Source organism: Hylaeus volcanicus, chromosome 4 (genome assembly GCF_026283585.1).
Source record: "Hylaeus volcanicus isolate JK05 chromosome 4, UHH_iyHylVolc1.0_haploid, whole genome shotgun sequence".
Taxonomy (NCBI): domain Eukaryota; kingdom Metazoa; phylum Arthropoda; class Insecta; order Hymenoptera; family Colletidae; genus Hylaeus; species Hylaeus volcanicus.
In genome coordinates, this window is record NC_071979.1 from 20425043 (window position 1) to 20439338 (window position 14296).

Here is a 14296-nt window from a genome sequence, read left to right on the forward strand (position 1 = left end):
CCTGGTTCCCAAAGAAGGAGCGAGAAAAAGCGAAAGGACGACGTACAGGAGTCGGGGAATTTCTGCTCGATCGGTTTCACCGTTGGTCCGTCCGTCTCCTTACTGGCCGCGGCTCCGCGCGTACGGATGGGGTGACATCTCATTAGGGAGACAAATTGCTTCACCTCTCGACTCTGTATACCCGTCCTCTCTCCCTTTCACTCCATCCACATTCGCCCTGCGGCACAGGAGAGCGACAGCGGTCTATAAATAGATACTAACCACTTTCCCCTGCGCCGTGGTGCGCGCGGAACGCGTTCAGAATGTGCAGAACGCGTGAACGCAACGGGACAATTCGATCAGACCGATATCCCGAGCGTCATCTTCGTCGTCGACTGGCTGCACCCGCCCCTATGTATCTTCGAGCGTCATCTAAACGATCCTCGCCAACGATCGGCGCCGATCTATGGCCACCGTGTTTCACCAATGATTATTCACACCAATGACTAACAAGAACAAGCAATTTATTCTCAAAAGTGCAAGAGCATTTCGATGCAGAACTATCGCGTGCACAAGAAGAAAGGTTGTTAGGCGACGCGCGGTATAATTATTCCTCCGATGAGAGACAGAGGGTTTGGTCGGTAAAGTGAGCCTCCGGTCCGCCACTGATCGGAGTACAGTGGCGCCCACTAGGACCGATATTAACTTCTACGTTTGTTTGTGATTCTATTACAACTCCTGCTGTCCTTCTCCGACGAGGGTGAAATTTGTTTCTTTTACTTTTCACCTCGTAGTTGAAAGTGTAGGCATGTATATGGGAATATCAGGTTTAATTATTATTGATTAACATTGGAGTCTCTGGTAATTGGGTGAGACGGTGCGGAAATCTTTTCGAAGACAGTAGAATATTCAATACATTCTTTACCTATGCCTACTCTCTTTTTAATCTTCTCCTTTGGAAGACAAAGTAATGCACCTTGGTCGTGTATTAATAAAAATTGAAGAACACGTTTATTTTATGACAAACCATGAAGCCATTCATGGTTCCAAGACATTCTATAAAATAGCAAGTAGATCGACGATAGCCCAGGCGAATTTAAACGACTGAAATTTAAACACTGCGAGCCACGAGACAAAATTGAATCGTGCCACGTCGCGATCGCCGGCGTGTTAGCCTAACCGCGAAGCTCCTCGTCCCTTTCCCCGCGGCACTCGCGCTCGTTCGTTCGAACCTCTCCCCCCGTTGGACGTTCGCCTCTTCAAAGTGTCAAGTGACAAACGGTCCCGCTACCGAGTAGGCGTAGTCGTCGGGGTGGATATAATTTGTCAGGAAATCACCCAATTAGCCTCCCAGTTATGCGGCCCAACAGATTTAACCAATTAGTTTAGCTATGCGAGCCCTAATACATTTCCACGCCGCCGCCGGCTACCAGCCGCAGCCGTTTCTCCCGCTTTCTCCCTTTTCTACTCGCGTTTCTCTCCTGTCCTCCGCGATTTCTCGTTCTTCTTCGCTTCTCCCCCCTTTCCCGCGGCTCCGCCATCGCTGCCCGTGAATATTGCGCGATTCTCTGCGGCGACCGCGGAGGTACGGATCCGTGGGTGCAACCAGTCAACAAAGACGACGCTCGGGATATCGACCTGATCGAATTGTCGCGTTTCGCGCGATCTGATTATGCATTTTACATAACACGTCGAGTCGCGTTTCTTCCACAATTTCATTTGCATGAACTAGTGCCTCCCGAGCTTCGACCACCCCGATCCTCCTGCGAAAAGGAAACCTTCTGATAGAACATTCAGGACTCAATTTAAAGCGATCGTAATCGATATCAGATATCATAGTTGTTTCGTAAACACAGCAATTATAACATTCCATCTCCCAAGTGAGACCAGTCTAAAATTGATACACAAGTATTCAACTCCCTAATCATACTCAAATATCGAAACGTACGAGAACAACTCCACCCCAGCCCCAAATCTCTCACATCTCCCTCAAAACAAGACCCCGTAGATGCCTCTAACTGTAACAGTCGGCCTAATGCAAACCTGTCCGAGTTTATTCGCGCCACGTCGACTTGACGCGGACTTATAGACTCGTTGGTTCTCGTTCTCCCGGTGTGCACACCCTATTCGCGTTTTTGCGCCCCGCTCGCCCGCCACCCCCCGGTGCGAGTCCAATCTGCGCTTTTCCCGCTCGCGCGACGAGCGATCCGCGCCGCAACGGCGTGCGAAGATCGTCCGACATCCCGACTGGTCGCCCTCCGCCGTCGGAATTATTTTTACTAACGAGCCACGATGGCCCGCGGCCGTAAGTTCTCGCGCGAAATTGCCACCGAGCGCGTCGTTAATACGCGTACAGTCGTTAAGAATTCAGACGTTGCCCGCCACGGTGTTTTCCGCGGCAGCGGCGGGCGTCTAAGAGACGCGAGGACGAATTGAAAGTTACGAGACACGGTGCCGGCGGTTGCGGTCTTTGTGGCGCGCGAAAAGTCGGGGACGTGAGACACGCGGTGGCGGACTTTTTTTATCCGAGTCGACTGGCGTCCTCTTTTTTGCGAATTAAAATCGAACGTCGGCTCGTTTATACCGGCGTGATTCGACCAGGGAACGCCTGACGTTTAGGGGACTCGGAAATCGTTCCGGTAACGACACCGGTCGCGATAGGTCGTGCGATTATCCGTTTGAAAGATGAGACGGGTGTTGGAGGCTTTAGAAAAAGGGAGGGATTGTCTTTGATTCTGGAAAGCGGCGAGATTTTTTGTGTCTGAGGTTGCAAGATGGAAGGTGGAACGGTAGCACTCGTTATTAAAAGGTTGGGCCTGGTATCTCGGTTATCGTCGACCCTACGGAAAATTTGTATGGGATTGAAAAGTTTCACAGCGTAATTTCCTATAACTTTTGTTATGTGTATTTTTATTGTAAGTGTATAATTCATCGTCAATTCTCGAGTTTCTTCAACACCCAGAAGTGTAAACCTCGAGTATCCTTGTTCATATATATATAATAATCGCAACTATGTACGTAAATACATTTTGACTTGAGATTTGGTTTAGTTCCAGACCAATAACTCAATCTACATATACTTAATGTTGCAACCGCTCATTTCAGTCTCCTAAATTATAAACGAAAACGCTACGGGAATTGTTTCTAACCATCCTCGTTCCCAGACAGCGAAATACGAACGCTAAACAGCATCTGTCTCGCCTACTAAATAATATCGCCACTAATCGAGTCCGCGACAGAGTCCAAGATGGCCACTCCTATTTCAAATTTCAAACTCAATTTGATCACAGGGCGGCGCGCTCGATCGACCGCGTAACGCGCCAATTTTTCCAAGACCATACGTGCCAGACCCGCTCGTTACCATGATTTATCGAAGATACCCGTGAATGGAACAGCATTCGTCAGGGTAAAGGTGCTCGAGGAGCCGTCGCTCGCATAAATAACACGTCGCGTGGCGAATCGTTCCGATGATACGGCCGATTAGCCCAGAATTGCCGCCAAAATTCGATCAGGCCGACCACATTACGCATTCCGACGAGGGAAACGCTTCTGGCAACGCACCAGAGCCGGACAGTGATTATTTTTGCAATAATCGGTTGCAATTGTCGGATCGATCAATAATGAAAACTAATTTGCAGTCTTTCATAACTAATCGTGATTGATTATTCGCCAATCGTTAAGCTAGAGGCTCATTCGTGTGCTTTATAATATAGCAATTTAGCATGTAGGTTAATGGCGTAGTTAGGAGAAGCTATTAACCCTTAAATGGCCTAAGTTTCAAATTTGACACCGGACTTTTAATTCGAATTGTAATTCGATCTTTCGAACAAAAGTTAAAGAAATAAACGTCAGATGCCAAAATTGTCCAAATAATAAATATATTGATATTTTTTTAAATTTAATTCGGAAAATCAGGATTCTAAGATTAAATGGACATGCTCAACTCGTTGCTCGTTGGAGCACTTTCAGAAACATAACCAGTGGTTGAAGAAGAGCGTTAAGTTCGAGGACAACGATGGCCACCAACTCTAATGGCCCTGGGCATCAGCAAGTTCATTTTAGAGCATTTTGCCCTTGGTCTTCTTCTTGGCTCTGAAAATTCAAGAGCTTAGAAAATTCAAGATCTATGCTTCTTTATTGCTTGAATTTCATCGACAATTGATCCATAGAAATCTCTATTTGTATCAGTAAACTCTCGACAATTATTTCGAAGAAAAAATGCAACTTTCTTCAGTTTGTTGATCCCATAGGATGACACACGTGAAACACGCGACATTCTATTGCACCGCGAACAAGACAAGATTAGTTCCAGTCTCTACATAGCTACAATTTACCGTGAAATCTTTATGGTGATACGTCCCGGAGCATAATAGAGGCATTTTCCGCTCCAAAGGGAAACCACGGGCGGGGATTAATGAAGGAGAACGCTGGCTGACACACTGCGGAGCTTCAGCCTCTGGGAGAATTAAACGGGTCGAATCCGTAGTATTTTTTAACCTTATTTCGCTCGTTCAACCTTTGTAACGAGATATTTGGCAGCGGTAATTAATACCGTAATTACCATATCACCGATTCGCCGACGAGATCAAACGCTCGAGGCCCTTTTCCGCGAATGAAGATACTCGTTCCTCTCGCGAAACGAAGAGCCCAGCCTTCATGGAAAAGGGAAACAACGAAGCCATAAAAGATCAAGGCGACGAGTCGCGTAATTAGATCAAACACTCTCCGTTTCATCTCCGTATCTAATTCTACTGGGCGAGCTGCGAGAGAAAATCCGACCGAAGATTCGCGTTTCTCGCAGCCTATTTAGCACCCCTTTGCACCGTTTCGCTGCTCCCGACGATTACCCTTCCGCTGGTAGGCGCCAAAACCGAGTTGACGCTCCCATTTTAATCCCGTCGCGACGATGAAATTTGTTGCGCGCGATCTTATCGGCGTTTCGAAGCCGATTCGAGTCGGAAATAGTTGGAACGCGACGGACACGTGCGCCACTCGTACAGTAGATAAGTTTTATTCGTGCAGTGTGACATACCCGTGGCAATTTTAAATGTCAATTATCGCTTCGCGAGGTTATTAACACCGTGCGTTTTGTAGCTACACTATTTTATACAATTCTGCTCTTTGTGCTCGAGTAGTGTTTACTGTATGGTAAATATCTGAGGAACTGAAATTTGAGCCCTGATCTTTTATTTTCAATCACTGTTTTTACGTGCATTTTTGCTAGTAGAAACTTTCGCTCGTGGAAACAAGGGTAAACGAGGTATCGTAGTTTTCACGGTCGGTGCCCCACTCAACTCCCCTCGGTTATATGAAAATTGATTCGTAACTCGCTACATTTTTAACCCTTTGCACTCGAGAGGTGACTCTCGGTCACCACTAGATTGACGCAGTAAATCAACCAGGAATAATGTTTGTTTAAGTTTAATTTCTTTAGAACTCGAAGTCTCAGTAAAATGATCGTCGGTGAGGCAAAGGTGATTCTCGAATTTCAAATTAGAGATCTCATTTTCGAAGTCGATCTAAGCTTAGCGTTCGTGGCAATAGAATGCTAAGAAAGCTAAGAGTGCTAAGAAAGCACAAAGCATTACGTTTCCGCGTTTAATTATAAATTTCGGTTTTAATCTGCTCTCGCAACTAAGGAATTATTCATTCGTCAAATGCTCGTATCAAGTAAAATTGAAGATTCGCCACGTTTCGCGTGCGCCATTGGCCGCAAATTAAGGCTTCGTTGGCGTATTCCGGTGGTCGATCCCGTGGATGAGGGGGGACGTCACGGGATATGCAGCAGTAAAGACACGCCGGGTCCCGTTTAGCCAGGCTATAGTCGGGAGCAGGAGCAAGTGGATCAGATCGCAGTTAGGGAACGCAAAGGAGGGAATCTTTTAATTTGACGCACCATAAAGCACGCCTAGTCGGTTTCCATGGGATCCCTCGGTCTCGCCGATGGTGTGACAGTTGGTACCTACATTGTATATGATATGGTGCCCGGCACCCCCATGGGAGGTCACGGGTGACACCGTAGCGTGTCGTATCGCTGCAATAATAACGCGTAAGCGATACCCGAACTGCCTGGACCCCCTCCAAACTCCGGATCTAATGCGATATATTATATATGTACCCGAGCGACCCTTTTACGTCGCTTCGCGACGTGTATTAGCGAGCACGTGATCACGTGGGTGCCCTCCGACCCCCCACGTGCTGTTTCTACCGGGTAATCACCTCCTTTGGGCCCTATTCGACGTTTCGCACGCGTCCTTTCGGAAATCGCCGCTCCTCCTTGACATGGAATTATACGGAAAGCTGTGTCGTCATTACGTCCATTGTTCCCGATATTTCGACACCCTCTGGTATATCATTGCTAAAATAGAGGGTGTAAATTGTCGCAACCTGATGGTTCTTAATTCGTGGACCAAATTTTACTTGGAATTTTGTGTTTGGGTGGCGATAAATAGGGATTTGAGGTGTGATCGATTCGAAAGGGTAGTTTTTTTACTGTAAGAAGAGGAATAGTGTTTAACACGTTGAATGCCGGACCGATCCGAGGTTCCTCCCCTGGTGTTGTCGGTGAGGATAGACTTCACCAGTTTGAGAGGACACAAGAGCAAATTGCAAATCCTTACAAATGCTTGACACTAGAGTTTAAACGAGGACTCCAAGTACTTGCCTCGATGAAATGTAATAATGGAGAGGGCTTGTCTTTCCATTCTCTTTCCTGGTCGGCTGATCCTCTATCGATTCGTTAGAGAAAGAACTCCCACTAGTGGTCACTGGTACTAATAAGAAGTTATTAAGCGCCCGTTTGTCGTTCTACAAATCCATCACTTCGGGTCAGGTGCGGCTCTCAAGTCTAGACACTGGTCCTTGGTACGTATAAAAGGATTGTCTACAGGACTAAAATTTTGTCTCGAGACAATTGGAAACTATAGAATCTAACATTTGTCATGTTACTAATTTGTATATTCTCGTCAAAATTCACGAATTCTATCCAGACGCGTTTTCATTAACACTTAGCCCTTAAAATTAATCGTTGAAGTTCCTTAGTGAAAAGCTCTGTCATACATAGGTGACGTGGCGTTCAAAGTGTTGAAAGGGTGTATTATAGCAACCATGGTATTTGGAGACTCAACTATAAAATAATCAACTTCTCACGGAATACTACCGTAATAATCAAAATTCCCATTTTCCAAATGCAGCCAATAATTCCTTATTTTCTGCCATACGTTCAATCGCTCGCCATGCTCTAATAACGTCAACTCAATACGGGACGTAATAATCACTCGAACCGAGCTTTAATAAGCAATGGATAGGAGGGGCGATAATTAATATTAATCGATGTTCAATAGTCTATAGGAAATGTTAATTGGGAGCTGGTAACCGCCAACAATTAACGTTTACGCGATTACGCATTAAAAGTCATCGACCTACTGCTCTCTCGACACTAACACGGAACAATTTCTCTACCGAAAACTGTTACCGAATAACAATCGTCTCGTTCGACCGAATGTCGCGAAGTTTCTTATTTTTTTCCTGGTGAAAAGACGAAATGTCAAGGAAAGGTATGCTTCCAATTAAGAGGATAATTACCTCCCGCGTGATGGCTCTTCATCGGAAATAGAGCGGCTGCTAGACGCAAGTATCTTAACGCGGTTGTCGCTAAGGTTACTGAAGTATAACGGTCATACATCATTCTGTTCTCCGCGAACCTAATTTCCGCTCGTGTCACGCGTAATTTCATCTACTTTTTCGAGACTTCCCCGATCTCTAATTAGGGGTAAACGATCAATCACTCGGCTGCGGAATGAATCAAAGTGGAACATTCTTAATGAGACATACATCACGGATCGCGTGGCTGATGCGCGCTTCCATCGGGTTCGGTTGCCGTTTTCAGACGTTTCCCGATTGAATCGAAAATAATTGGCCAATCGTTACCAAAATTATCGAGCAACCCTCCGCCATTAATTCCACCGCATCTGAACCGTGAAAGACACTTACACGAACCCGTGTTTGGCGAATATTTTATATTTAAAATGTTAATTAGGTATAGTTATTGTTATAGGTTCTCACCCTCTGTGTACACATGGAAAATAATTTGCACACAGACAGAATATAGTATCTGTTGGTTTTCCTAATAATTTCCTTTCAGATGACATCTCATTTTATTTTTAATTTTATTACATAACATAAATCAACATTTTCAATTTCAATTTCGGTTTTATATTCTTAGAGCGTTAAAAAATATTTGTATGCAAAGAAAATCTGAAAACGAACAATCCAGTGATATTGTCCTTCCGATTTTCGATTTTTGATTTCCTTTACGATCGTTCTCGAATTACGTGCCAAATACCAGACAAACAAGTGTTGCATCGTAACAGAAATAATAATCTCGTTTTTGAATGTTTTGCTTGAGAATTCTACCAATATCGCGGAACTTTATATCACTCGAGTAGAATAGTACGTGTGCCATTCTACACATTTTTCGTACGTACGAGGCGCGAAATACTGCGAAATTTCGAGATTCTTGAAGCAGTAAATCTGACGCAGAAAACAGACAAAGGGAAATACGTTATGTAAACGTATGTTGACCATGCACTTTTCGAGTTACAGCGGATTAAAGTCTGCAGTTTCACGTGGTGGCTGAACATTTCAGATTTATTTCAAGGTGGATGTAGGTTAATGCGTTTAATCTGAAAATATATTCAACGACCGTATTTAATACGTAATTAATACGCGTAGAATCGCCACTTTTTGAATATTTTAACGAGTTGAATCATTTCTTCACGAATGGTGATTTTGGAGCACGTGGCAGGAAAATTATATATACTCAAAAATGACTTTATCCAATGTATACATTTTATGATAATTAAGTAAAATAATATGTAGTTATTGGGAATGAATTTCTTTACATTTTCGGTCAAAAGATTGTGCTGTCAAAATGGAAACATCTTGTCTGGTATATCCAAGAAATGTTTCTAAAGAGTTCGATATTCCTAGGAAATAACCGATAGGTTACAAAATTTTCTGAATTCAATTTGGAGCTGCTGTAAAGCAGTCGGGAAACAATTGGGTAGCCCAAAGGGTTAATTGACGGTACACAGTGTTGCTAGATTTAGCATACTACGGTCCGACGGAAGGTCGCTCAGAATATCAGCATTCGCGCACTAGTACCCCACCGCATGTGCTTTCGACACATCCGTGAATTCGACACTCGATATTTTTCACTAACCATCATTCGCAAAAATTGTTTCAAATTTCACGCGTGCAATTCAGAAAATGCAATCTTAAAGATGCATTGCATTTTATTTAAAATTCAACCACATGCCTGTACAATAATGTTTCGTAAACAAAAACAATTTAGCTATTTAAAAATTACTAATTAAGGTGGGTTTTAAGCTCTATTATATTATATTTTATTTTCATCTTTATGGGTCTGTTTCTTTCTGATAATTGAGCCGTTCGTTGCACAGACCGATTAACTCCATAAAACAAAAAGTTGAGAAATGCGACGAAATAGTGTACATTGGCTTTTGAAATAAATTATTTATTATTCAATGGCCAAAAAAATGTTGTCGTTTAATGGTGTCGATCTTCATTATTCAGGAAAGTTATCATTAATATAAGAAGGTATGGCTATAGCAAATGCTTTGACACTTAAGTTTAAGATTTTCAAAAAAGTTGAGTTAATCGACTTGTGCATCAAACGGTTCGATTACAGTAATGTTATTCCTCTTCGTGAATTAATTCTTTTTATCGCGTTCGACAAGAAAAGTAATGATCCTAGGTACACTATATTATACTCGAGTCAATTATTTCTGATTTATTTTGAGCGTACGAATACCATTGCGTTGGGACTGATCATCCCCGGAAGTGAGAACGTCTCAGAAGACTACCTTAGACCAATCATTACGACAACTTTCCATCCAAAGAGAACAATTTATCAGAAACGACTAATTTCTCCAGCGAAGTCTAGATGCTCCATCGATAGTGGAAGCATCGGCCAATTATGAGATCTGTCGCGCGATTTTGACGTCACGCGACCGTTAGCAATCGTCAACGGAGCCAACGGTCAGCTTGCGCACCTGCCCTCTGGGCCGCATCAACCATTCCGCGGCGAACCAGGGCCATTGTATCGATGGCTGTGAAACGAGTCCGGATAAACAGACCGCGGATGAACGCGGAGACGCGAGGAATATTCCAGTCATGCGTCACGGGGTTAAGGAGAGGGCGTGCTGGCCGCATTGATTTACGTAGAAGAGGACAGGACCGTCGAGAGGAAGACCGTGGTGCGGGAGAAGCTCGAGGGGGTGGCAGGCCACCGGAGGTGGGAACGAGAGGAACAGGTGGAGAGAAAGGGACTCGTAGAATCCGAAGCCGCGTAATCGGAATAGTCGATTCCGTCCCTCTTTCCTCCCTAGCCGGAGCCGAGGGGGTGGATGGGTTGGTAGCGAGGGGGTGTACGCCCTCCTTCGGCGCCAGGATCCCTCCGAGCTCGGTGTCCTCCTCCCTTTCTGCCCAGGAGGCCCTCTCCCTTTCCGACGGCCCCCCTTGGTCGCGTGGATACGTGGTCGAACCACCGCGAGGATACCGTATAATTATCGGATGCCAGGTAACTCGAACGCTCTCGTCCGGTTTTAATTGGCCAATTATCGTGCCGCGAATAGAGGTGGTGCCGTCGGTCCAGATAGGCGTGAAACTTTTGGGGTGGCCGGCGCACAACGAGCGACAACACAGCGCGACTTTCCTCTCTGACGGTTATCTTTTGGCATCGCTGGCCCTGCGAGGGGCTCGCGTCAGGAAAGATCGGAGCCGGTTTTCGTTTGTATGGGTGCCCCCATGACCCCCGCCACCTCCACCCCCTATCCCCGTGGTGCACGTGAACGAGCCGAAACCGTGAGCGTGTTTGGGGACGCAGAGCGAACGGGATCGGGATCAGAATCGGGAGCACGAACGGGCGCAAATTGGTCACGGCTGGTCTGTTCGATCTCCGTTCCAAACTACCCCCCCAAACCGACCCCCCCTAGCCGCCTTCTATCCGCCTCTCTGTTTCGCCTATCATCTCTTATTCTATATTTACGTCTTCCTCTGGCGAACGGCACGCCTGCATCGCTCCGTCTCCGTTCCGCGGGGATTCGTGTCTATCGATCTATCCTTCTCCGACTCTGCCGTCCCAGTAATCGGCCATCTCTCTTCCCGCCTCCTCCTTTTGCCGGTCTAGCCATCTATCTATCCACCTAGCTTGCTCCTCGACTCGTGCACCGTTTCAGAACTATTAGGAACGCTCGCCTAAACCCACATCACTTTGGCAGGTAGGGTAATCCGGCGGTGTGCTCACCTGCAACCTCGCAACCCTTCCGCCTCGGTTGCTCGATACTTAACGGGTGGTTCTTTTCTTCCTCGATTGGGGGATCAGCCTGATAGCCGAGCGTGACACGCGTCGACGAACTGGACCGGAGACGCGGTATCGACTTTCCGGTTCAGGACGGTTCTGTCCAGGTTGGGAAACCGTTACTACGATTGAGGTGTCAGAATCGTTGAATCAATTTAGATCTGGGACGCGATCGATGCGAAAAGAAACTGCAGATCGGTGGATGGCTTAAGTGACTACCACTAATGTGTCAATTCGAATGCTTGGGAGGTAAACAGTGTGTTTATCCCTTTCAAACATGGCGTCCACAATCGAGGACACAAAATTTAAAAATTACCAGTCTTGCTCGAAAACTACACTATTAGAATATTTTTTTATTTTTTCCATAGTAATTTTAGTCCAAGGTAACCCTAAAAATTAAATTACGAGAAAAAGAAATAATTCACGTCTGAAAGGGTTAAGGAGTTGGAAGAATCCCTATTATTCTTGTCGATGATCACTAGGTTTTGATCTACGAATTTACTTGGTGAACACCACTTTCACTATTGTTTTTTACGTCCTTGTGATGCACGGATGGTCTGAAATATCGAATAAGAATTTGAAGCTTATGGGCGCGAGGAATTAACACCAAGAGCACAGGCACCAGCTACGAAATAGCTTGATGAACTCAAACATGAAACTTGGCAAACGGCAGTCGAGACTTCCTGAACTTTGAAAGGAAAGAATTAATGTCAATACTAGGCAAATGGTAGCCTATGGTGAGAGACAAAGAGGATTAGCGAGTGATGTCTGTTATAGACTTCCATGCCGTCACGACATTTTTATTTAGTCGTGTTGACGTTTTCATCAACTTCCAACCATTATCTAAACCACTTTTGATCACTCTAAGGTAGCCATTATGGGTCAAGGCTACCGATCCCCTAGAAAAATAGACCTGTGAATTTCCGTAACCAAGGTCACATATTCCCCACGTCGTTGAGCCTACCTCGACGTCACGTCACTAAAAACACATCCTCCCATTTAAAAAACCTCAGTTAACCTTAAAGTAATCTCAATTGAGCCGTTCATTGCACAAATTCATTAACTCCATAAAACAAAAAGATGTGAAATGCTACGAAATAATGTACATTGTATTTTAAAATTCCCTTTATAATACAAATTTAAATAAATATCGTGGAATGCATAAATACAGATGTAGCTTTCATCTAACGGTACATAAAACTAATAAGAAAGAATAGCCAAAAAATAATTGTCAGTAATGATATAATTTTTATGAGACTGGTGAAGTTAATCGATTCGCGCAGCGAACGGCGCAACTATAACTCGTCCATCGCGAATCACTCTGTACGTTACTTTATTAATGATGGCCAATTTTCGATCGATCTGGCATTGGTAATTTTATGTGGTTCAACCTAATACACGGTGTACAGATGTTTCGGGGGCGGCAGGCGTTCGTAATCGCGTCGCTCCTCTTGCGACCATGATTTGCCATCGCGGTACCGCACCGCTAACGACTAATTTTCACGTGTGCGCGCGCGCGCGTACTCGTGCGGCTGGCTAATGAGCATTATCGTAAATTTATTTCAGCCCGACTCTCCCGACCACCGCATAAGAACTAACAAATTAATTTAATTCGCAAATGACACGCGCGCCACCCACGGTGCATTTACTGCATTGAATACCGGCGTGCCGACTGCAGCTCAATTTGCAGCCGGCCACCGAAGCTTAATTAAAAATTTACATCGACAACGCTGCCCGCCGCTCCACGCGTGCCGTTGGCGTCGATGCGCTCTTTGACTGTCTACCACAAACTGCTTGACGAGACTACAGCGAGTATGTAACGTTGTTTCTCAAATTTTATTCTACCATGAACCGATCATCGAGTTTTAAGATGCTTTGAGCATGTTTTCACCGTAGAGAAAAATTTTTCCAGATTGTGCGAATGCATATAGTATTTAGTATACGAAGTACGAGTGAGAAGAATACACTTAGCGGGGGAAGGTTGGAGGCCATTTTATCTCATTGTGCAGGCTTAGGTGGTCTTCCGTTCTCGATCAAGGCGTTTGGAGTGATAAGCATAAACATAACGGAAAAGTTCTTGTACTTTATTTTATATTTATTTTTATTATTCTTTTAGTTCTTTGTACATTAGAAATCATAACTTAATTTTATTTCACCCTTTCCATTTTCAAAGCTTCTCTTTCTGCCCCGAGCACCGCAACTATTCCGTTTCCATCATCGAGTCACGTCACTATTAATTTTATTTCATCCTTTCCATTTTCGAAGTTTCTCTCTTTAAATTCTTCTAATTCTACTACCCTCCTCGTTCTCCCTCCCCCCCCCCCCCCCCGCGCGCGCGCGCCATCCATCACTTTGACCAACCTATTACGCGTCGAAAAGTCGATGGCATGTTCCTAGCTTCGCGGCTTATTAACCGCAGTCGAGGGGGGGAGGAGGGGGGTTGGGCGACGGGTGGGGGTGGCAGTTTTCTCGGTCTCTAAATTTAACGACGGAGAATCGGGAATAAAAGACTCCGGGGGTGCATTAATCATTCAAGGAACCGGAGCCACCATCTGCTCCCCGGGAACGCTCCGACACGCCTGCTCGTCGCTTCTCAGACACTTACCCAGAAACGCGATGATATTTCGAGCGGGCAATCGCGTTCCCTGAATTATTCCGTTACTTTTCTTTGACGCGGCGAGATTGGACGGCCGCGGCCCCCGCGGTCTGCTTCTCGATTACGCGAGCCGCGGCGATACACGCGCGGCCAACGAGGATCGATAACAGATTCCCGGGGAATTACGCAATTTTAAGACGGCCGGATCGAATCCTCTCGCCGTCCCCGTCGTTAATTGGATCGTTCCTGCCGGAGCGTTTGCGTAACCTTTCCTACTGAGGGCGCCCTCTGCTCTAGTCGTTTAAACAAAAAAAAAAAAAAAAAAACAGAAAAATATG